Source organism: Phycodurus eques, chromosome 21 (assembly GCF_024500275.1).
Source record: "Phycodurus eques isolate BA_2022a chromosome 21, UOR_Pequ_1.1, whole genome shotgun sequence".
Lineage (NCBI taxonomy): Eukaryota > Metazoa > Chordata > Actinopteri > Syngnathiformes > Syngnathidae > Phycodurus > Phycodurus eques.
Genome location: NC_084545.1, coordinates 5,612,416 through 5,636,649, shown reverse-complemented (window position 1 = coordinate 5,636,649; position 24,234 = coordinate 5,612,416). Strand labels below are relative to the sequence as shown.

The 24,234-nt window shown below is 41.8% G+C and overlaps 1 protein-coding gene across 2 annotated transcripts in view; it reads left to right on the top strand.

Moving 5' to 3' along the window:
• Nucleotides 1-16,078: 16,078 nt before the first annotated feature.
• The window catches only part of dlgap1b (discs, large (Drosophila) homolog-associated protein 1b), a 79,121-nt gene continuing 70,965 nt past the window's right edge, over nucleotides 16,079-24,234 (top strand). For both annotated transcript variants that reach the window (XM_061666587.1, XM_061666586.1), the window contains exon 1: nucleotides 16,079-16,242. The gene's annotated coding sequence lies outside the window, so the exon portion shown is untranslated. The remainder of the gene's footprint in view (nucleotides 16,243-24,234) is intronic.

The window sequence follows — 24,234 nt, the reverse complement described above, 5'->3', positions numbered from 1 at the left end:
CAGGAGTTGGGGATTAGCAGATAATTAGTGCGACTGTTCCCCCGGATTAATTAACTTGGCACATTTACATGTATCCTAATTGTCGTGGCAAGCTCATTTGCATCACCTTGCCTTGCTTGTTTTCATTTTGTTTGCTTCCAGCACTAACTCACGTGTTGCCTTCTTGCACTTGTTGTTCTCTGAAATCTAAAAATGATCTCCTGAAATGGATCATATTACTTTTATCATGTTTTTGTATTTTAAACCACTCTCTACTCCAAGTAAATCCACTGCATAATACACTTTATTAGTATCCAGTACAATCCAATCCAACTTTATTTTTTAAGCACTTTAAAAGCAAGCAGAATGCACAAACGTGATGCACAAAGCACAAGTATGCAATAAGGAATGTGAAAACAAAACCCTGAATCGATATGTATTTACATCATAATTTGAGTGAATCGTATTGTCATCAGGGTGAGTCGTACTCGTAATCGAGTGAATCGTATTGCGGTTGGAGTGAATTATATCTACTCTTATCCTAACTGGAACGAACTGGATAGTAATTTGAGTAACTCTTATCCTCATTTCATTTATTGGTATTACATTGGAATTTAGATGAATTGTATCACATTTAGTGAATTGTCTAATAACGCAAGTGAATCCACTCCTAATTTGAGTGAATCGTCTCGCATTTTAGTTATAGTTGATTCTCATGCGTGAATCTCGTTGTAGTTGGATTCAATTGTATCACACCATAATTTGGATGAATTGAATCACATTGTTTTTGGATAAAACGTACTGTATCATTATTGGAGTCAATTGTATCTTAAGTAAAGTGAAATGTATCGTATCCTAATTGGAGTGAACGGTATAATAATTGGAGTGAAGCGTATCATTAGCGATTTGTCGGGCTAAGGTTGGTATTTGTGAATTGATTTCATAAAACTCTGAATGTGGCTTGTGTTTTAAACAGTTACTTTCCGGCCATATCATTTGCACCCTCAAGCAATTTGGTGATGTACCAAATGTATGAGTTGCATATACCCAGTAAGGTTTCTTTTTCTGTGAAGAACAAGAGCCCAATTGACCTTCATTGCTGCGGCATTTAAATCATATCTAGCTGACTGTATCAAGGATGAGCAGGGGAGTAACTGCACTACACTGACCTTTTAAAAAAAAAAAAAAAAAAAAAAGAAAAAAATCTGTGATGCACTGAATCCAGAGTAAATGAACTGCAATATTAAGAGAGATTACTGTAGATTGTTTATTGGTGAATCGTATCAAATAGATAACAGATTAACAGATAATGTTGCACTTTGGAAATTGGAGATCGGCAATGATATTCTGCGATGGGTCAGCCAGCATCATTGATTTAACTTCAACATTCCAATTTACTTTTCTTTCTTGCTTGTCATGTACAATGTCAAATTACAAAAGGGTTGTAGGGGCATAAACAAATAAACATTGTATAGTAGTATACTACGAATACATAATTGACTGTTGAGATAAATGATGCTTGGCAGCGAATTCAGGCCCTGACAGTGGGAGGACAAGTTGACACAAGGTAAGATTACTTTTTGAACTCAATCTTTTCTCCGCGTAATTATGTGAATTAAATTAATTGAGGCTTGTACATTTGAAAATCTGGGTTATTTCTCTTTCAGGGGGAAACATGTCTACGGGGATGGAAGAAATGATTATAAGGCGCCAGACAGTCCAACTCCTTCCACGCCTGCTTTTTTTTTTTTTTCGCTCCTTCTCATGGGAGGATTAGCTCCCAACATCTCTGAAAAAAAAATGATGGGATTGTATCAGGGTGCAGTATAGGAGTCACATCAATGAGGTGTTTTAATGGACTTTGCCACCCCTGTTAAAACACGCCATCAGTGACATCTTTAAATAGCACACATGGACCTGATTTTCTTTATCTAAAATGGTGGAGTCCTTTGTTTTGCCAGGGCGGGGATGAGAATCACTTCTGAAGGCAATTTCATTGGACTCGTAATCTGATTGTGACCAGTAAATGCTACATGGGGAATATGCCTCCATGCGCCAGCAAGCCTTATTGCTTCACCGTGAGAATATTGGCCTCCCTCGACCATGTTGTTATTGGTTGAAAAGGCTCCGTGGCTAATATTAGCCTCCAACTTCAAATTAAAGGCAACAAACTTTCATTTCCCCAACTGACGTTTTAAAATATATTTTGCATTTTGTGAAAACACAAAATATCAACCTTTACGGAGGAACATTTTCATTTTGTTTTTGTTTTACAGAGCTCTTGAGGTTTCACTTTAGGGGAGAATGAATGCATGTGAAGAAAATCAATTGGTTCATTACTAGTTGCCTGGTAAATTTTGAATGGCCTGGGTAAATCTGCTATTTGCTTTTCATCTGAGTGTAAGGTTATGGTCAACTCCTTAACCTCTAAACTCCTGTTTCCATACCAGTGCCATATTGACATCATGCTGTTTTTCGGACAGCAAACTAGTTGTGGATTACTTTTGTTACTACTTAAATAGTCTGAACATTTTTAATATATATATATATATATATATATATATATTTAAAAAAAAACTGATTTTGAATGTGATGGGGTAATTCTGAACAGCCACATCCCAGTTGTGAGGATGTGCGCACTTGTGCAAACACTTTATTTCACTTGCTTATGTCTGTTTCCCGCTCTCAAAAAGATACACACAAAAAAATGTAGTTCACATTAGTGGTGGAAAAAGTTTTGAAATGATACTTCACAAACATCTGGCATTTGAACAAGGGAGTGTAGACTTTTACATCCACTGTATGCCCGCGATGTTTAATTTCAACTGTTTGTATACAAGCTATTAAAAAGTCATTTTTACACAATATGTCTGTCACCTTTTAAAAAAAAAAAAAAATGAAGGTTCATTCAGATCAGTATTCCGAAAGAAGCCTCGTGTGCTTTGGCAGCGAATCGACTGATTCCATCATCTGCTCCCATCAAAAGGCAACACTAAATGATTCTGATTAGGTTTCTAATGAATAATTTTCCACTCCTGTTTGCCCTCACTGTCTCTTTGCGTAACAACCCTCGAAAACTAATCCTTTTACCCAGCGCATTATGAAAACAGTGATTATGACTTCTCTGCAGCAGCCCTGTGAATTGCCACTATGAATTTATGATCAGGGTTTCAGATGTAACCCCTCTCCACACTCTTCCTCCTGAATATAATGCCTGCCTTTCTGCAAAGAGCAGAATAACAATTGACCAAAGACGGGGAAGATATTTGTGCGGCCTGGTGCAGTTGTATCAGTGATGCTCAAGCTAAATAAGGCAAACAATTCTGAAGGAGTTGTCTGTCTGCTGCCCCTGGAGAAGCATTCTGCCTTCATTTGCTTTTGTCATCCCGGCGGAAACAAACAACACGGAAAGTGGTCGACACGAACACATTCAATCATTCATTCATTCACCTCCCCCTCCATTCATTATTTTCAACCCACCCTCTGGCTTTCATCCGCTGCGCCGTTCGGTTCGGCCGAGCGCCGCCGAGGTGTTTGATGTTCCACTTCTTCGTGTGTTGTCACCTCAGGAACGCGCACACATATCAGGAATGAGGCTATTTTTTTTATTTTTAAATGAACCTTTTGTTTTGATTCACTGATTTCACCACATGTCATCATTTTAAGTCCAATCTGCAATCATACCTTATTGCACGTAGACATTTACCTGAGTTTGAAAACAAACCGTTCTAAAATATTAAATGCAAATGTACTGCGCTCAAAAGTTAAATACAACTGAACTTATTTGTAGTGGACTCGATTAAAAAAGAAAAAGGCCTTTTAATTGCATTTACAGTGTTTCCTTGCTGTGTCGTGGTTCGTTGTTCGCGCCTCCACTGTAGTGGAACTTTTCTTGTTTGTCGCAAAAAATCCCCGCTGTAATGCAGAAATCTGCTATCTTTAGCGGTCCCCCCCCCCTCCCCCCCCCCCCCCCCCCCCCCCCCCCCTGTTTTTTTTACACTTTACTTACAGTAATGCACTCACGTGGGAAAGGAAAGCCACAGTCATCATTGCACTTTTCAGCCGTTAATTGAATGCCGGGAGAACTGTAAAACACATAAACACAATGACCAACACTCTGCTGTTGGCCACAGCTCACACCCACACACTCACACACGTTCCCACATCACACGCCACCCCAGAATGTCCGGCCTCTTAAAGGCACATGCATTTATCTAACACACAGACACTACAATACGTAAAGTTTTTTTCTGTACATTTTTTCTGTGTTCAAATAAGTTTACAATGTATTTAAAAAGTCTTTTAAAATGTTTAAATGTTAAAAATGTGTTTTATAAAAGTAGATTGTAGGCATAATTTTATTTTTTTATTTTTTTACAGCTTGTTTTATAAAATATAATGACACAAAAGCACATTATGCTGTCATTAATATCGATATGAAGCCAAAAAGGTATTGGAATATATACTGTAGTTTCTGGTATTCCAGTGAAACAAATAATGGGGAATTTTTTAGTGGTAAATCACAAGCATTTCACCTCGACAGTGTTTTGTGAAATTATGCTGCCCCCCTTTGGTAATTAACAAGTGGTGCACAATTGCAGTTAAATTAGATTTTCTTTTGTTGGTGTTGTTCAGGTTGAAACGCTGTCTTGCAAACTCCAGACATCCCATAGGTGTCCATGGCAATGGGCCTGCTGTGCACAAACACAATATGAGTAACTGGGTGATGTTCATGATGGTCATCAGGAGCATGAGGCACCCTGTGAATAATTGAACATGAGCTAGTTATTAAGCATTTTATTGTAAAATTTACAGCTAGCAGTTTGCAGATTTTTCTCTCATTTTAAATGTCATTAAATCTGAACCAAACTCTTTTGTTTAAAATCAAGGTACATACCGCACCATGCTTTTTGGCATAAAGTTACACCCAAAGAGTTGGGCTGTTACTGCCTTTCTATATCCTCATACATTGTGTTTCACGTTTAATAACCTGCTATAAAGTGCATCATGGCGTAATCTCCCTTTATGGTCTCTTTCCTCCCATAATCAAGAAGCTTATTAAATGCACGCACCACCACGCAGGAGGACACCGCACAAAACATGGTGTTTATGAAGGTTTTATTTGTGCTTCTCTTTTATTAGAAGTAGGGGTCATTAAAATTGCTTTAAGAAAGGCAATTTGAGAGGGCCAGAATGGACATGTAATCAGAATAACAGCGTACCAGAGGTTTCAAAAGATGCCATGAACTTAACTCTTACTTCTTTTTTTTTTTCCTGAGGTAATCACAATTTTTCAGTCATCAGTAACCTTCAGTGAAGGCATAAAAAAGACACACACACAAACAAAGAAAAAGCAAAACACGTGTGGACTGCCTTCAGCGGTTAGAACATTTGCGTTCCAACATTAATACTACTAAGTTTTAGTTATTAGAGTAATTCATTTATGAAGTTTATTAATGTGATTGTATTGTATAATAGTGTAGCATATATCTGTATTATACCGAGAGGTGTTTCAAATTTTTTGCTGAGCTTATTTAGAAATGCGTACAGTACTGCAGTCATTCCCAATGTGATTCGGGTACAACTCGTGGTATGCAGGCTCCCTCTAGTGGTACAGAAAAGAATCACTTTAAGTACAATTCAGTTGGTTTTAACTTTCAAGTTAAGTACATTTGTATTTAATCTTTAATATCTCTTTACTTAGGTAAAATTTCTATTTGAATCATATGTGCAGTAGATTTTAATTGAAGCATTTCCCCCCCCCCGGATATTTAAGTGCAGTGTTAATGTTCAAACTGTTACAATGGCTTTATTAATGTTGGTGATGATGGTGGTAGTTAGCGAGTTAAGTATTTATTTATTGATTTTAGGTGTGACAAGATGTAAAAAGTTTGAGGACCGCTCCAATGCTGTTTTAGTCATAAAACTCAATATGATGCAGTGCAGTGGTTCCACACGGTGTCACTATTGTACCCAGTTGTGGCATGAGAATCTGTGGCCGTTGCCACCGCAATGTCGGAGATAAAACATGTCAAAACATTTAAACATGTCATGCTGCCAAACTCTACAGCTAATACAGCATCTATTTGAAAGTGTTACGCAATTCCACCCCGTCACACTGCATGAGCAATAAATAAAGTAGTTCAAGTCAAAGTAAGTATGTAACGTCCATGAGTGTCGTTGTCCATATGATGCAGTTGTTCTGCTCCAGAGGAGTGTGTGTGTTTTGCGTGTCTGTGTGTGTGTGTGTGTGTGTGCGGGCCGGAGTAGGACAAGGAGAACCTCTCGCTGCCACCACACACGTCCTTGTGCTATACAAAATAAAATTTTCTCACTGAAATTATTTTTTATTTCATTTTCAAAATGATTTCAGGAATCAGGCATGAAAATAATTGTCTTTTGTGTTGAAAACTCATTCACTGCCAACCTTCCCAGTTAACATGGATATTTGACTTCTAAAGCCGTCAATGGCAGTCAATGTGTTTTAATGAATAGAGGTAATACAAGTTAAACTTTTTGAACGACTGAAATAAAATTCTGTATAATATTACATTTTATTGAGCTGCCCGCACCTGTGTATACTTGTGGTGAGTCATAGATCCAAATTGTCAGGAACTGCTATTTAGGATTTGTTCTTCATGCCACGTTTCACAAGAACACTTAATAGATGACTGACACTCATTGTTCCGCTCCGTATGGCCGATAGAGGACAAGGCCCAATTTGTTGGCTACTCTGTCCTCTTAATGAATGGAATCACAGTCAATTACATGCCACCGCTTTCTTTCATCGTCCGCCCGGCGTGACGGGCGTTTTGCGTAGGATCAATATCGGATGATTGTGCAAGCCACGCTGGAGGAGTTAGCTCTTTGCGTCACAACTTGGGTTGCGTTTGTTTCAGAAAAAAAAACCAAAAGACGGCCAAAGGGATACAGTGGAACCTTAAATGTCTAAGCCCACAAAAGTTGAACAATTTGTAGAAAAAAGACAACGCACACTGAAAGTGTTCACGCTATGAGTGTCCTTAGATGCCTGCTAGCAAAGTGCTCCCTGTTCCCTCTGCGTTCTTCAAATGGTCAATAGTTTGACTTTATTTTGTGTTTATTTTATAGCGGCTACATACTTGCGCAGTAGTTTGGAATGTTGAACAAAAAAATCACAGGTAAAATTCATAAAGGTGTTATGATAGTGGCAGTTTGATCCATTTTCGGTACTGCTTATCGTTTTCGGGGACAAGTCGAAAAACAGTTGACAGCCCCGCTAAAAGGGGTTTGCAATTCCATATAAATGCCACAAGATGGCGGCAAAGAAGTTAAAATGAAGGGGCCCAAAATGCATCAACCCCATGCATCGAGCATGCACACAATCTCGAACCCACGTTACATAACGGCTGAAGTTAAATTATTCAACACAAACAAATCACCTTCACCTGAGGCTCCTCAATTGTATTAGCTGACGTGTGTCACACATTGGCAAACAAATACACGCACTAGCACTTTACACAAACAGTATTAAGTCATTAAACTCACCTTTTGGCATTTACCCACAGTAATAAATGTTAGGGAATACAGGCAAATTGTCATGGCAAAGTACACAACTTTCACAAGGACCGCCAACAAAATTGAACATCCCAAATGCAGACGAAAAACACTATCAATGACTTAAATCTAAAAACAAAATCAAGATGCCCACCACATGGCGCCAAAGTCATACTTTTATTGCTTTGGCCTAAGCACAGAAACAACAAATTGACAAGATTTTTGGTGAATAACGAGGAAGGGTTCCCTGAAAATAATACGAATATGGGAATTCTCAAATGCCGAACTGTTAATATGCGGGGGTTTACTCCACGTCCTCTACTGGTCGCCAAGCAATCACAGGGCACATAGAGGCATAACAATTCACACTCCAACTGTCACTGAGTGGGAATTGAACCCACGTTTCCTGCAAGTCATGTAAATAAAGCACATTACAATCAGTGACTCCGCAAGGGAATTCAAATTGCATTATTTCCTATTGGAAAGGTCTTGGAAGTCGAACAACATGGTGTTGGCGCTTCCACCGTACGTCGGGAGAAAGGCCTGCCGCTTCCCTGGCACGCTTTCCTCATTGGGCTTTCCTTCACGATCTTAATTAGGGAGCATGACTAACAAGCTGTGCGTAGTCTCTCTTTGTATTTACCGCCTGGCTCCCACGGCGATGTGACTTTCACGCTATATTTGTGGCTCGGCGTTGCAGGCTCCCCTCCGGACGTCGGCGACCGGCGGCTGCTTCCGGATAGATTACAAATGAGCATGAGGAAGGACGGAGAAGGTGAGAGATGACGGACCGTGGAATGGCATCTTCCAAAGGTCAGGCCATCAGTAATCACACTCGATCCCCTTTTGAATTGCTCCCGTTGAGTTCCGTACCCTTAAAGTTACGATTAGGGAGCGACATCAATGGATCATGATGAATGATGTGGATTGCGTGGGGATCGATCGTCGATTATTCGCATCTTGAAGCAAAATGGATTGCACTGCTGTAGAGTCAGTCCCCAACAGTTTGCTGTTCAAGTTCAACTCCGTCCGCGTGTTTAGAAACAGCAGTTCAAAGCATTTGGAGGACGTTTTTCTCATCTCGTTTCAAAATATTTCCCCCAAAATAAGACATTGTTTCGTATCCTATTCATGGTTTACCGGTCACCGCCAGTATTCTCAGTAATTTTGCTGAAAACTTGCTCACTCAATTTCTATTCACGGAATCTCAACACATTTTTGGGCACCTTCTGTAATATGCCACAAGATGGCGCCAAAGCCACGACTCATAGGAAAGTCACTATTGGTGGCAAGAAAACATGGTCAAGTGCTGCCTCTCAATTGCTCTAAGCTCTTTACGTGTCGGAGAGGAGCTAAGTTTCGCCTGGGTTGTTATGGAGAGTCTGCCACATTTGTGTATTTTTTTTCTCTGTAGTTTTTCAAAATCAAATAATCTATAAATCATTTATTTTTAAGGTTAATGTTGGCAAATGAGAAATGATAAAGCAGCAGATGTATAAATGCAAGCAGTTAGGCAAACTGCTAGCTCATCTGATAACTATGTTGCGCTTTTTTTCCCATGGTAAATGACTTGAGAGACGCGTTGTAGAAACAAACACTCACCGCAATCAATTGCTCCACTATTTGTTTCCAGCAACAGCGCAAGCTTCAGGTCGCTTCCAAATCGGCTATCGTATAATTGGGCTCCTCCCAGTCACAGAAAGATCGGAGTTTGTGAATCGCAAACGGCGAATACATAGCGGTTGTCCGTGGGCCTATAAGCTTTTAGAGACATCCCATAATCAGACCTTTGCTAACTTCATTCTGGAACGGTCTTTCTGTCGTCTAGCAATACGTGTGCTTGAAGAAAAGCAACATGACGAAGACGAATTAAACTCCTTAACCATTCCAGTCAGATGTGAACTCAAGTGGGACCATGGCGACTCTACAGAGCACGTTATTATTCATGTGGCGAGAGTTCAATGACCTGCTTATGAAGTCGCAGACAGACTAAATGAGCACGCGCTTCCTTCCAGGGCGTAGGGTCTCACGAAATGGTGGGATTAGCATGATAATGAGTTGACCAATGTGCTGACTTCCCACTCGCTAAGTTTGGATAGGTTAAATTCAGGGTGGGGAACCGTAGCCATTATGCTGCATAAGATAATGCCTTTTACTTTAACATCTACTTGGGCAATTAATTGATTTTATTGAATCATTTGTATTGTCAGGGCAGCGTTGGATCTGGGTTACAAAAGCAGAGTCAGCCGAGTGACCACAACCCTCTCGCAAAGTTAGAATCATCCCATTATCCAAAATGTCTTGCTAAAATCATTAATTAAGATTAACGCGTCTTTCCCAATCTTGATCAATTAACAGACTGATTTATAGGCATGCCTGAATACTTTTGCTTATATGTCCAAGTGATGTTCTGGGATATATGGGAACTTTTGGACAAATTGCAAAATAATTCTACAGTTCAATTAATCCAGTGTTTCAATTTAGAGGATTTTGAGCCATAAAACAGAAACTAAATTCCACATTTTGCAATAATTTTGCACGTGTTTCCCACCCATTTCCGAGTCTGCGTGCAGGCCGTGTATGGTTTGTGGCACTAATGGTATTTTAAAATGCCATTCTTGTGACACACACACTCTCCAAACTTGGGACTAAAATGGCACAGAGCCCAGCATGTTTACTATAGCTTTAGTTGGAACTCAAACTAATGACGAATAAAAAACAAAAACAAAGTAGCTGTAAATGAAATGTTTTCTTTGACTCGTTGCTTCAAAACTACATCGGGAGGAATAACTCAGTAGTTTGGGCCAATTAGGCCTCCTGTTTTTGTGCTGAGGTTGTAACTGCAACTGATATCCTCCAGGCAGCACTGAAGTGCACATCTGTCATTGTTGTTCCCTTCCGTCTGTGTGATTTGGTTTCAAAATCCTGTCAGAGAGCGACTGGCTTTGCGGCATTGTTCAGGTGTCTCGTGTGGAATTGCTTGATTCCCTGAAAGGATTGCCTGCTATATATTCCTCACAAAGGCGGCTTTTCCCCCCCTTCACTCACAGCCTGGATTGCGCCAGTCACTTGCTAAACATGGATTTGCTTCTCTTCTTTTGTATTTGAATGGACAATACCAAAAGCAGTGATTACGTTTTTTTCACCATTCGTGGTAGGGCTCAGTGCATATTCCCTGCAAATAGTGGAGGTTTACTGTACAGTATCGAACTTTTGTGACATTTTTTGTTTGCCGTGCCGGCGTTGCATGAGATTTTTCGAAAGTAAAATATGTGCCTTGGCTCAAGAAAGGTTGGGGAAACAGTGCCGTGAACAATGCCGTTTGATATATCCAACACTGTGGGTACACACACTGTACATCAAAGGCAGAGCATAACCTCCTCGGCAGAGGTAATGACCCTCCTTTCTGCTGTTTCCAGCTGTCACGATGAATGTAGCGCAAGCCCACTCGTTTTCCGGGGTCAGCTTCTTTAGCCAGTATCAGCCGAGCCCTCATGACACCTGTCACTTCGGCTGCGACTCAGCGAGGGTTAGGAAAATGGAAAAGATGGTGAGGAGAAGAAGAACAAGAAGAAGAAATGTGTAGCGAAAAGCTGCGCAGTGAAGCAAAAAGATAATATGGTCGCCGCTCTCTCAGCACCTTCTACTTGTCAGCCTTCCTGTCTCTACCAATTTTCTTCTTATATTTTACATTATTGTAGATGAATGCAATATTTCAAATACTGTCCAGTTTATTTACCCAACTTCCGATAGAGGGAGACCTTTATTTGTATTGCATTTTTTGGAATAATATTATTATTATTATTTATATTATAAATGCTGCTGTGTACGTGAAAGTGGAGTTTAAAGCAAAATATTAATTGAACTCGGATGACAAGCCACTACTGTAAAAAAGCTTGTCTTTTGGTCGAAATGTATCACTTCAACATACTTCCTTGACACTCGGGCTGTCAAGGATTGTTTTTTTTAAACAAATTACTCACATGCATTTTATTCTCTTATAAGGGCTGGACCTCTATCCTTAAAATGCATATGTTGTCACTGAGTGTGTAGTATAAAGGCTGTACAGGATTTGAGGCAACAAAATTAGCTTTTGCTCAACCGTTAGCATTCACGATTAGCATTAGCGCGCTCGTGATTACCATTTTAGGTAAAAATAAATAAATAAAAAACACTAACTACCATTCAGCTCACTCATACATCATGTTATACATACCTTATATATCTAATAGTGGCATAAAAATCACTTACAACAGAGGGTCTCTGTTTTTTTTGGCAAAGTTACCAGTGGCCCAACACGCTGTCCGTCTACAATAAATGTCCGTGTGCAACATTGGTTCCGGGCGGATTATTATTATTTTTTTTGGGGAGCTTTGAGGCAGAAAATATGCGTCGACCTATTTTTGAAGTCGACTCAGCCGAGTTATTCCATCACCCCCCCCCACCCCACTCAATTCTGGGTTCATTTTGAACACCCTCTTACCAAATATGGTTCCTGTGCTTCCTATTTAATGGAATTAAATTTGACAGGCTGTGTGATATTGTCAAAGCTGCCTTTACAACAGCTCGCCCGGGTTTGTTACTTTTGCTTTAATTCACACATCTCCTTCCATCTCGCTCATCCGCTTAGCTGACCGCCGAGCACGGGCGTGCAGCTGTTCAATATTTCATGTTTCTTCATGTCTCTCTTTAAGTTTAGGGAGGTGTGAAGAGCACAACATGCCCCCGGAGGAGCACTCAGCGACAATGAAGGCAAGTAGAAAGCGCAAAGAGTCGTGTCTGCCCCCGCAAATAATTGTAATTTTTTTTTTTTTTGCGGTACATGGCCGGAAACGCACGCGGGACCTCAAGCATGGGTAAAGTGGAACGTGTTAAACCCATTGAGGAAAGACGTTTGAAAACAAGCTTTCATCAGGTTTGTAATCATAAAAAATGGAGCAGTCGTAATGTCGCTACCTCAAATGGGCCAACAGTCGAAAGGGGGGAGGGTTGTTACTTCATCTTAAGTTGTGTTTGGTTTTGTTATACGGGCAGCGGAATGTTGAGTGTTTTTTTTTTTTTTTTTTTAACACAAACGTTGCAGCAACACATTTAGACATTCAATATAATTTACTCACAGTCATATGTTCTTAATCCTCTGCGAGGAGCTGAGACGTCTATTCTGTACAGATGTACAATACCGTGCTGTATATCAGTCCGTTTGGCAAAAACGGTTTAATTCTATTTAATTATGCCATTACTTCGTTTTTATAAAGTACAATATTATAGAGTGGTATTTATACCATTGGGAGGGGGCTAGAACGGATTAATGACATTTCCGTTCATTTCAGTGGGGAAGGATGAGTTGAGATGCGAGTGATTTGCATGAAGAGCATGGTCACAGAACAAATTAGTCATTTTTCAAGGCACCATTGCATGTGTTAAAGCCTGATAAGATGCTAATGAAAGATGATACTCATATTTCAGGCTGGATTCAACATGTTTCCAGGCAAAATTATATTCAAAAGCGATGAAGTCTTCAAGGGAACATCAAAAACATTTGGAGACGTCCCCACGGAGTGTTGCACAAGTCTCGATGGGAAATGTTAGGTGGGAACATACTTAAAACTTTCATTGTAGGCCGGATCATCCCCGGAGTCTCGAGCTGTTTTAATGGAGGCATCAGAGAGAACTTGAGTTTATGCGGTGAATTAAATATACAGTGGAACCTCCTAGTCCTGAAAATTTAGGTTTACACCAACATTTTCAGGAGGAAAAAAATAATCATCCTTAAACGTCGTACGTCAACGCACCACTGTAGCCGGCGTCAAACTTACGGTGTCCGGTATGCTTTTTGTAGCCTTTTGTGACACTTTCGCTGAAAGTACAACAGTGAAGAAGAACGTGAAAAGAGAATAAAAGTAAAGAAAAACTAATTTAGTCACGTTTTTGTGCTCTTTCTGAAGCACCATAAGATGCCACAAGATGCAAAGCCCTGACTAAATAGGAAACGAGTACAGGAATTGGTGTTAAGGAAGTATGCCAAGGTGATACATATGGAACGAGAGACAAGCTTTGTAGTGTATGTCGGACTGTCTAACTACTGCCTACAAAAGCTACTCACCAGTTACTCAGTACTCTTACTCGAGTAATTAGTTGGAGTACTATAATTTTACTTGAGTAATAATAACCTAAATCAACAGCACTCTTGAGTATATTTTCTGGCTGCTCTAACCACCTCGGGACTCACAATTTCATCAGGATGGATGTCTCTGTGTGACAGCTACATTGGAGTCTCTGTTAAGGTGAGACCATTCATTATTCATGTCTCATGCAGAACCTTCACTATAAACAGCGATGTAATTATCAGCTGATAAAGTCAGTGCAGTGCATGCGGGCCCCGATGTCAAACAATGGTCTCAGCGGTGACGCTCACTTGTAAACAATGCGCCGAAACGCTCACCGTTCAAGGCGAAATTGGATTGAAACTGTGACAGCCGCGTGCTGCAACAGTTCTGTGTCATCTTCCATATGTTTTCAGCAACCTTCCTCCATATGAATTATTGATAACTAATCTGGGCTGTTGCATGCTGAGCCAGAGCTCAGATCATCAGACAAGCAAAACGTGGAGCGGATCCGCAATGGAAGTGGAGAGTATATGTACAGAGCTTCTTTTTCGTGTGCGTGTTCCTCTCTCGGTTCAAATGGGCGACTTAAAATCGCCTATAAAGATGCTCTGAAAATAATTACTTACACAATAGACCTACACGCAGATCAGGGGGCGCCGACTTGGTGCCCACGGGCAAGCGACGGATATTTGAACACAAACAGTGGCGCAACACATGTCGACAGATAATATAACAACACACACAGGCATGTATTCTTTATCCTCTGCGAAGAACAACTAATATCTACTGCGGCTTACTGAGCAAGTTTTGACGGACTGCGGGTACACTATACCCATAAGTCTATATTATGCTGCCCCTATGTGGCCAATGTGTGCGCACCAGAAGGAGCGCCACAATTGAAGGGGATAGTATGACCAAAACTGTTGAATTCTTTTTTAGTTATATGTCATTACTGTATGTGTTTAGTACAATATTATAAAGTGCTATTTTTCTTCATAAAAAAAAAAAAAAACACATTACAATTTTTGTTTTTGTTTTTTGGGGAGGCTGGAACGGATCACTGGCATTTCCAATGGCATCTGAACGAATTATAAGTAAACCACAGTATGTTGTCGTGTGAGGGTCAAGATGTGAAAATTTACCGCAGTGGAACACGATGCGTCCGTCGGGGTCGGCCGGGATTCGCGACGCAAAGAAGTCAATGCGCAACAACAGCAAATAATTCGGCTTCATGCATTTGAGTGTGTCTGCTTTTAATCACTGTTAAGTCTGGGGGGGGGGAATCATTGACTTCACTGACACAGCCGCGGAACATCTTGATGGACAACCAGCAATGAAATAGTTGAATGCTGGCTATGAGGACAATCAAAAGCCCCTAACCCCAAATAAAAACAACACAGCTATTCCCACATGTACAGTCGTGTTCCAGCCGACGTAAATGTATCCACCACTTCAGCTGTGACGTTGTTATGGATTGAAGTGTGCGGGGCACCGACACACACACACACACACACACACACACACCACTTACATATTCCCTTTACCTTAATAAATATACTGGAAAAAAAACAAACCTAAATAGTCACTGAAATGATATAGGCTGAAATATGTGCCACCAGCCACCACCATTCATATTTGAATTTGAATTGCTAAACATTTTGAATTGCATTAAAAAAAAAACCTGAAATTTAATTACATCATTTGAATTTGTATTGTTTCATTTCACATTGCATTGAAAAACTGAATCGGAGCAGTATGATTGTAGGTGTCAGTAATGATTTCAAGGGCTGGATGACGTTATGTTTTGAAAAAAACAAAAAAACTGACTTTCAATTTGAGATTTGACCCTATGTCACGTGTTCAAAAACGAAGGTCCTGATTGGCCGAAGAGGAGATCTGTGTATCTTTTGATCGATTGCTATTCCTGAAGTACGCGCATGTCTGTCGCAGCTCATCTGAAACTGAATTTGTCGAACTGAATGAGAATTGAGAAAGACTGAAAGTGAAAATGTGTCAATTTGAATTTTCATTGAAGCCCCAATAATTTTATATTCATTTTCAAGTTTAGTGGTCTTCATTTCCAAACTAAAAAAAAAAAAAAAAAAAAAATCTATTTCAAATTGCATATACAGATTGTTTTTCAATGCAATGATTTGAAAATTAAACAACACAAATTCAAATTACATTATTAAAAATTCTTTTATTTTATTTTAAATGCAATTATTCAAGTTCAGCCATTCAAATTCAAATATAAATGATTCAAATTCAGTTTCTGGTGGCATACAATCCGTTAGATCCAGGCCATGTTTTGCCTCGCACTCATCATGGGCCGCTTGTTCTCTCTCTCTCTCTCTCTCTCTCTCTCTCTCTCTCTCTCTCTCTCTCTCTCTCTCTCTCTCTCACACGCGCACACACACACACACACGCACACACACGTGCTGCGTGATGCCAATGCAGCCCAACACACGGAGCGATGCAGGGGGACACCACGACGGCGTGCTGGACCCGGCCGCACAAGTGACGTCTTACTACCGCATCCACGCCGCAGTCATCTCACGGCGAAGGAATACCGTGCAGGGCTTCCCTCCTCGCCAGACGGACGCCGAGCTGCGCTGCCAAGGTAAGAGAACCTGCAAGAAAAATGCGTAAAAATGCTCAGCACGCTTTCTGCGCTCAGATCGTTTTCAGAGCGAATGTGCATGTGTAAACCTCTCGCTGCGATTCATTGCTGTTTATTTCATGGTTATGGTGAATGAGAGATTTAAACTAAGTTCCCCCCCCCCTTCATCCACTCAGTGTTAAGTGATAATGTGGCAACGACTAATGCATCCAATCAATCTGCGCTTGCTTCATCCCTATTGCTTTATTTTCTACAGAAGAGTCGCCAACAGGTTTGGGTTGATCATTAAGGCGACGTGTAAAAGTGCTAGAATGGGCACCTGAAGGAAGTATCTGCAATGTGTTCCCGGTATTAGTCGCACAGTGCAAGTGAATTCATTAGATAGGCAGTTGAGGGAGAGTGCAAATCCGAATGGAAGTCAGTGGGGGGCTTCAAGCCTTCTTTATAAGGTCAAATGCATTTGTGGGTGGCACAGTGTGAGGGTTGCTTTCACACTGGCACCGAATCACCGTTCTCTTTTGAGCTCCGGTTCTGAACTGCTTCAGATGCGAATGCATCCGATCCGATGACACAGAATGTATGGTTCACGTCGCAATTACGGCGTCCAAAAAATGATCGGGGTTGTCTGCCGTGTCACGATTTTGCTCACAGAAATGTAACGAAGCAAATCTTTTTGCTGAAGCCAACCCATGTTCTACTGCTGATTACTAAAGAACGGGAAAAGCTAGAAACAAAACGAAAGAAGAGAGTCTTTCTTTTAGCAGGTTCTGTGCTAATGTTGTCACAGAACACAATGTTCTCGTAGACTGTAATGAGCAGCGTGAACGAAACCTTCCTGTGTGACGCGTTTTGGTTCCCTTGTAATTTTTGTACCGTGCAAAAAGAAAATGAACCAGGGCAAATTTTGCAAACGGATTTGGGGCAGAAAAATGAGAACTTTAGGTGAGGAAAACACTTGTTGGACCAATCAGAACACCATGACGATCCTGGTTTCCTTCGTGATTGTAGCGCATTTTAAGATGTCCTATTTCTTTCATCAGAGTTGTCGTCATCTTCATCGTCATCGTCGATCTTTTGCTCTCGCGAGTTCATTCAGGCTTTTCACGCCACTGAGCCTCCTTGCAAATTGCCTCGCACGTTACGTGTGATTCCCGTCACTGAAAAGAAAACGAAGAAGGAAAAAAACAACAACAAAAAACTCGCCGTCAAGTAGTCGCCTGTGAAATTCATCAGGTGCAAATGAACAGCGCCGCATCTGCGAATGGACTCGCTGGACCGACTCCAGCTGCGATGGAAATGGATCTCTTGCCTGATTTGAAACGCAGAAAGCGGGAGGGGGTGGCGGTCCTTAACGGGTTGTAAACAAATTCATGTATTATTTTATTGAATCAAGCCACATGCTGTACATTAGACAAAAAATAAAATCAATCTCCCATTACACCAAGTAAGTGAAATTCGATAATTTCCCGCGGCACACCTGATGATCTCTCACGGCACATTGGTTGGGAATTGTTGTATTAGTGCGTGTATAAGGGCGAGGGGGGAATTGTTATTCTGACTACAGCGAGATTCAAGGATGCAGGGAAGGAAGGGGGCGAAGAGGTCAGCCGGGTATGGAGAAACCATTAGTAGATTAGCGAAAGCGAGCGTGTGTTTGGGGTGACGCATAACAGGAACGCTGAGGCGCATACAACATTTGAACTAATGAGGTGTGGAGCAAGAAGCGTATTGAATGATTTTCACTCCCTCTTTAACTTTATCTTCTCGCCTGCTCCTGGTGAAAAGGGTGATTGCAAGGCAGACATTTGATTATTATTCTTTTTAAATCTGGAAGACACAGCCCGCAATCAGTAGATCTTCCTTCTTCGACAACTGTTTCGCCCCCTCTTAAACATGCCAGTTAGACGCAGCGCCCCGTCACATACCCACCCCCATTAAGGATCGGCATCTCGCCGTGGCGGCGGCCGAGCATCGTAGCCATCATTAGCTGCCTTTGTGTCTTCGCCTGTCAGATAATGATGGGCTCTGTGCTGAACTCTCCACCTTTCGCCTTTGCTTCATTAGCTCCCCCACACTTTTCCCACTGCCGATACTGCTCCTGTGTCCTAACCCACACAGCTAAACCTCCTTACAGACCTTGAGAATTGAAGAATTTGCATACAGTATTTCCCTTCATGTTCGTGGTTCACTGTTCACAAATTCACCTATTTGCGTTTTTGTGGAACCTGTCCCAAGCTATTTACTGAAAAACTGATTCGGAGTTTTTGTGCTGAAACATCCCAAGACGTCTGTACTGTATAGATGTCTCAGCACATTGCAGAGGATAAAGAATATATGTCTGGGAGTACTACTGTTATATTGAATGTCTAAATGTCTTTCTGCGCTGTTTGTGTTCAAATATCATTTCATTAAAGGGTTATACATACTTATCATACTTTGGGTTTTTCTCCATTTTTTTTTGTTTTAAATCTTATTTTTCTGCCCTTATTTTCTTGTTTTTATTGTCAAAACAGCTGTGAATTCCAAATGAAATTCTAATAGGGTCCATTGAAGATGAGACTACGGTGACGCCAATATTGTAATCTAACCTCCTGGAAATGCTTTAACAATGAGCGACATATTCTTTTTTTTCTTTGCATTGTGCAGGGATGTTATAGCCATTACTCATAACTTGTCCCGCCTCAGATTTCTATTATTTCAAGGCCACGAGTTGCAGTGGTGTTTTAATGATGCCAGGGATGACAGCACTGATGAGTCAGCAAGTGTGTGTGTCCTCGCTTCCGGGGCCGTTCCCTTCTCTTTGGCTGCATTTTAATTGCGGAGCAGTCCCAGTTCCAGACTCTCCTCCTCTCGACAGCGGAGAACAGGACATCTTCTGTTTATCCCAATTTGGCTGGAAGGGACTCCATCCTGCACCACTCCTGCACACTTAGCCGGTTAGATGGGTCGTACGGGAGCTGTCAGCGGGCTGCTTTAATTCGTTCCTCCCTCACAAACAAGCAGAGTGTTACCCCCAGGAAACCTGTGGAAGAACATTTGCTCTCTAGAGCAAGATGAACTTCCCTGTGGAGACACTTTGGCTTACTCATTCTCCATAACTGAGAATCCATTCTTTGCTAAATGTGCTAATCCCATCTCTTTTGAGATAATCTACTGTTTTGAGGAGTTTGAGGGTTGTAAAATACACTTTAAACTTCTTCTTAAAAAGCCTGTGTGGGGATTAAAAATGTTTTACAATATGGGAGGCAAATAGTTAACACCCTCCCCCACTAGTCATATTTATAATTGCTTATTTGTTAGGTAGAATCCAACCGTTTACTGCCACTGACAAATATATTCATCAAGTACGTTTTTCAATGGGTAGGCATGTAAACCACCGAGTTTGTCTGTGAAATTCAAGCCTCTATGTAAGTGTAATGTTGAATAAATGGATTGGACACCAGCACAGCTTTGGGGTTGAAGGCAAAGATTAGGAGGTGAATCTCAACTCGTCCCATCGATTATGAGTAAGAGAAATGCCAGCACATTTGATGTCAGACAAGTTTAGGCACCTGACACTCCAAAAGAGTATGCATATGTGTGTTATAAATAGAATATGTGTCGCGGAAGGTAGTAGAAAGTGTGTGTCGCGATTGTGGGAAAAGATGACACCAACCCATGTTCTACTGCTAAATACTAAAGAACGGAAAAAGCTAGAAACTAACTTGTTTTTTTCCGGTGAAATTATTGTCTACGCTTTTGCTTGGTAGGTTCTGTGCTTATATTGTGACAGAACACAATATTCTGTGGGTCATGAAAGATCAGTCAAAATGCTCTCAATGGGAACTTTGCCTTGAAAACGGCTGGCAGTGAATGTGTTAATCGTTTTTAAACTGTAGCTATACCACAAACTATTATCTCAAAACAGTTTGTCATTTCAAAGTCAGTGCGTATTACCCTTAAAAATAAAGATTCGAAAAATGCACACACGGCGAAAGCTCTCCGTAAGTTCCACTAACAACTCGGGCTAAACCTGCGTAGCTCCTCTCCGACATACAAAACTTGTCTCTCAGTTGTTGTGTATATCCCTGCAACATACATTCTTGAGACCAATTTCAAATTTGTACAGTGCTTCGGTGGCATCAGCTGGCATTATCGCATGTTATAGAAAGAACGAATAAATTAATTTGCAAATAGCGACCCCGCAAACAGGCAGGGGATTACTGCACATCCTCTTCAATGCCAGCAGTTTTCTGTATTCTGTACACAAATGTTAGTTTCGGAGGCCATCCAAAAAGCCCGATATCGGGCTGGAGCTGAAGAGTTGCTGAGGTCACTGCGCTGCTTATACGCTAATCTGCCGAAGGGGGGGGCGTGGGGGGGGGGGCCTTGGGTTCTGTGTGTGCAGCAGCTTTTAAGTCGCATGCTATTGCATCAGTGATGTCGAGCGTTGTTTACCTTTGCAGCTTCCCTTCATACCCGCTCGTGCCTACAGGCTTGACTTGGGACTCTGCACCTGTTTTTCTGTTGTGCCCATTATGCACAAATCAGCAGTCCGGCGGTTGGCGTCCGTTGAGGCTCGGCTGTTGTTGACAAATCATTTGAGAAACAGATTGCATTTTTCTTTACAAACTCAAACATTTACTGTTGGAAGGGAAAATTCTTCATGATTTTGCTTTCCTGCGAGTCACTGAAGTAATATGTAGTTTTATAGTAAACCCAGAGCCCTGTCACGAATTGCGAGAAAATGTGAGTAATTGACACCTCCCCAAAAATTGCCAATATTAATAGTTTAAACTTAAAATGTACCACAAACAATGATCCCAAATCACTTGAATATCATTTCAAACTGATCTTATGACATTGTATTTAAAAATAAATGGTTTGCAGAGGGTTTACATCCACCCCTGCTAGACAGATAGCCTCAGTTCAGTGGCGGTTTCCTGACATGTGCGACATGTGCGGTCGCACAGGGCGGCATCGCGTGGCCCCCAAAAGTGTTTGCTGCCTGAAATAGTTTTCTATCGCGTAGCGGCATGACCTGATCAACATCGGCGTCTATATGGGGAACACCCTGTAAGAATATCAGGAAAGATGCACAGTGGCACACTGTTACAGTACATCCTTTGTCAGAGAGAACGAGAACTCTGGTCTGATATTACATCAAAGACTACTTCAAGGTATGATTCTCTCACTCTGTACTGAGCCTACAATGAAACTGTTCAGGCTCAAGTTATAGCCATGACAGAAACTATCCATCCATCCATTTTCTGAGCCGCTTCTCCTCACTCGGGTCGCGGGCGTGCTGGAGCCTATCCCAGCTATCATCGGGCAGGAGGCGGGGTACACCCTCAACCGGTTGCCAGCCAATCGCAGGGCACATACAAACAAACAACCATCCCCACTCGCATTCACACCTACGGGCAATTTAGAGTTGTCAATTAATCTACCACACGTTTTTGGAATGTGGGAGGAAACCGGAGTGCCCAGAAAAACCCCACGCAGGCACGGGGGTAACATGCAACCTCCACGAAGCGGGGCCGGGGATTGAACCCCGGTCCTCAGAACTGTGAGGCAGACGCTCTAACCAGACGTTCGCCGTGCTGCCTTCCAGAAACTAATTTAACAATAAATATGGAATTCCTAACACTATTTTATAAACCGCAGCGAGGCATGCTGGCGATTGCCGCTTCAACTCCTGCTGTAGCAATGGGGAAGTTGACGCTAACAATCCCAACCTGACTAGCGGCACTTGTGAAGAGTTGTAGTTAATTACATGTTTTATCGTTAATGTTAGTTGTCTAATAGTAGTTGTAAATGTGTTCTCCTTACTCGTTTTGCCCGGACTGCCACTGCCTCAGCGTCTCACCTTTAGTTCTCTTTCAGCAGGATGTAGTCAACTCCTCTGTAGATATAAAGACATACTGCCGGTATTGTCAAGGGGTACAAAGTCATTCCCACTGGGAGAGCAAAGGAAAGCCAGGCATCTTTGTTTGCCTTCCACCTACCGAAGCATGCTCTGACTGCGAAAGGCCACGAGCATTGTTGGCTAACACAATCCACCAAGGGAGGCCTTTGGCCGGAACCCCACAGAGACGCATGCAAAGTTCTTTTTGTGTCAGAATCAGCTGCTGCATGCTAAGTGCTGTTTTGTTACAGCACTCAGGCAGCCGTGAAGCTCGTTAGTTCAAACGCAAACTGACTGCTCACTGACTCGCTTGACGGGTCAGCCTTATTGACAACCGGGTTGTCGGTAAGTGTCCACTCAAGGGGAAAAGAAAAGTTGCAGAAGTGACCAGAGTAAATATTCTGGTCTTTACTTTATTTGTCGGTTTGTTAGTGGAATAGCCACGTCTAAAAATAGCAATATGCCTTGTGCTTTTTTTTTTTTATGCTTCCTTCTTTGTATCAAACACTGTTTGCATGTTTTCGCAGTAAAGCCGCAGGCACACATCTACATGCAGACCGAAGCGGGAGGAAGCTTTTAGGTGGCCTGTCTCCTCTCCTGCCAGTGATCGGAGGAGATGGCTGACATCTCTCTTGAAAGGACGCTGACAGGATCTAACGGTTTTGACAGGAGCTCATAAAGGTTTTGGAATACATGGAAAGTTATATTGAGTAGAAGACACTAGAAGGCAACAAAAGCTGTCCAGTGTATGATGAGCACTAGAGTACATGCATGTTATCCAGAACAAAATTGTATCATCAGCAAATAATAGAACTTTCCTGAAACCTTTGATATAACCCATTAAAATGTTCCGATGATTTAACCTCTGGGCCACCGACCGGTACCGGAGCAGGGCTCCCGCTAATTCAAACAACTACATTCAGTGCCATGGTGAGTTGTATTTTTAATCGTTCTTGTTTTTACGCTGTCAAAATATTGCTTTGCGGGTCCGTGGCGCGAACAAAGTTTAGGAACCACTGGAGTATAGCATAACGATAGAGGTTTGTAGCCTTCATTCCTAGATTTGATGTCAATGAACTTGAGTTTACGGCTCAGCGGCTACTGTGGCACCACGCAGCAGCTCGTTTCGCCACATACCGCGGCGGCTGTCGCTGTAGGAGGAGGCCTTTGATGAATCAGGGTTATGACGAAGATCTGCCTGAAGCCGAGGGCTGACGTACGCTGTCGAGTGGTGGGCGAGTGTGTGATCACAGTTACATTTGGCCAAAGTGTTGTTTCGCAAAGCCCTTGCGCGTCACAGATCCACAGCGCTCTGCTTTCGGTTGGAGCTGTCTTAAATACCAACCTTGAATCTTGGAATCCTAAAGACAAAATGAAATATCCTTATACACCGCTATCATTTTCACCCAAAACTTTATGAGGCAAGACAGTCATAGATAAAGCTGTATTATGATGGCCTTTGAGTTCTGCGCTCTACCGAGTGCCATTCAAGTTGTTAGTGTTGCTGTGGGAGGGCCAGACTGTCACGTGACCAAGCATCCTAGAAAGTCTCCGTGAGCGCGGCTCGGGTTTATTTCAAGCGAGGAGCTTTATTTAAGAAGCCATTGGCTGAGATAAGCCGCCAAAAGGTCCAGCTCTAAATGGAATCGAGGAGACTATTTGAGGAAGAGCCCTGGTTTAAGCGCTTGGATATGTATGTGTGTGTGTGTGTGGGGGGGGGGGGGGGGGGGGGGGGGGGTGTCGAGTAGAGGCGATAAGGGTTGGCGCAACAATGGCGGTTATAAAAGGGAAATATTTTGCAATGGCAGGCATTTAATTGATCCATTCACTTTTTGAATGGGAAATAACACTGACAGCACTCTGTCAAGTCAGCGGAAATAATCGCACTTGCGGTCTCGCTTTCATCCGTCTCCTCACAAGGATGTCCTGCAAATCCAAAGTGCCGTCAGCAGAAGTTGGAAGATTTCCCACTGTTCTTGACTCTATTATGTTACTGTATTAACTCTATTTGCAGCATTAAGGACAACCCTATTGGGCACCTTCACACCCCTCAAACTCAACCGCAGCCACACCCAAAACCAGAAGCGGGGGACTTGAGTCAGATG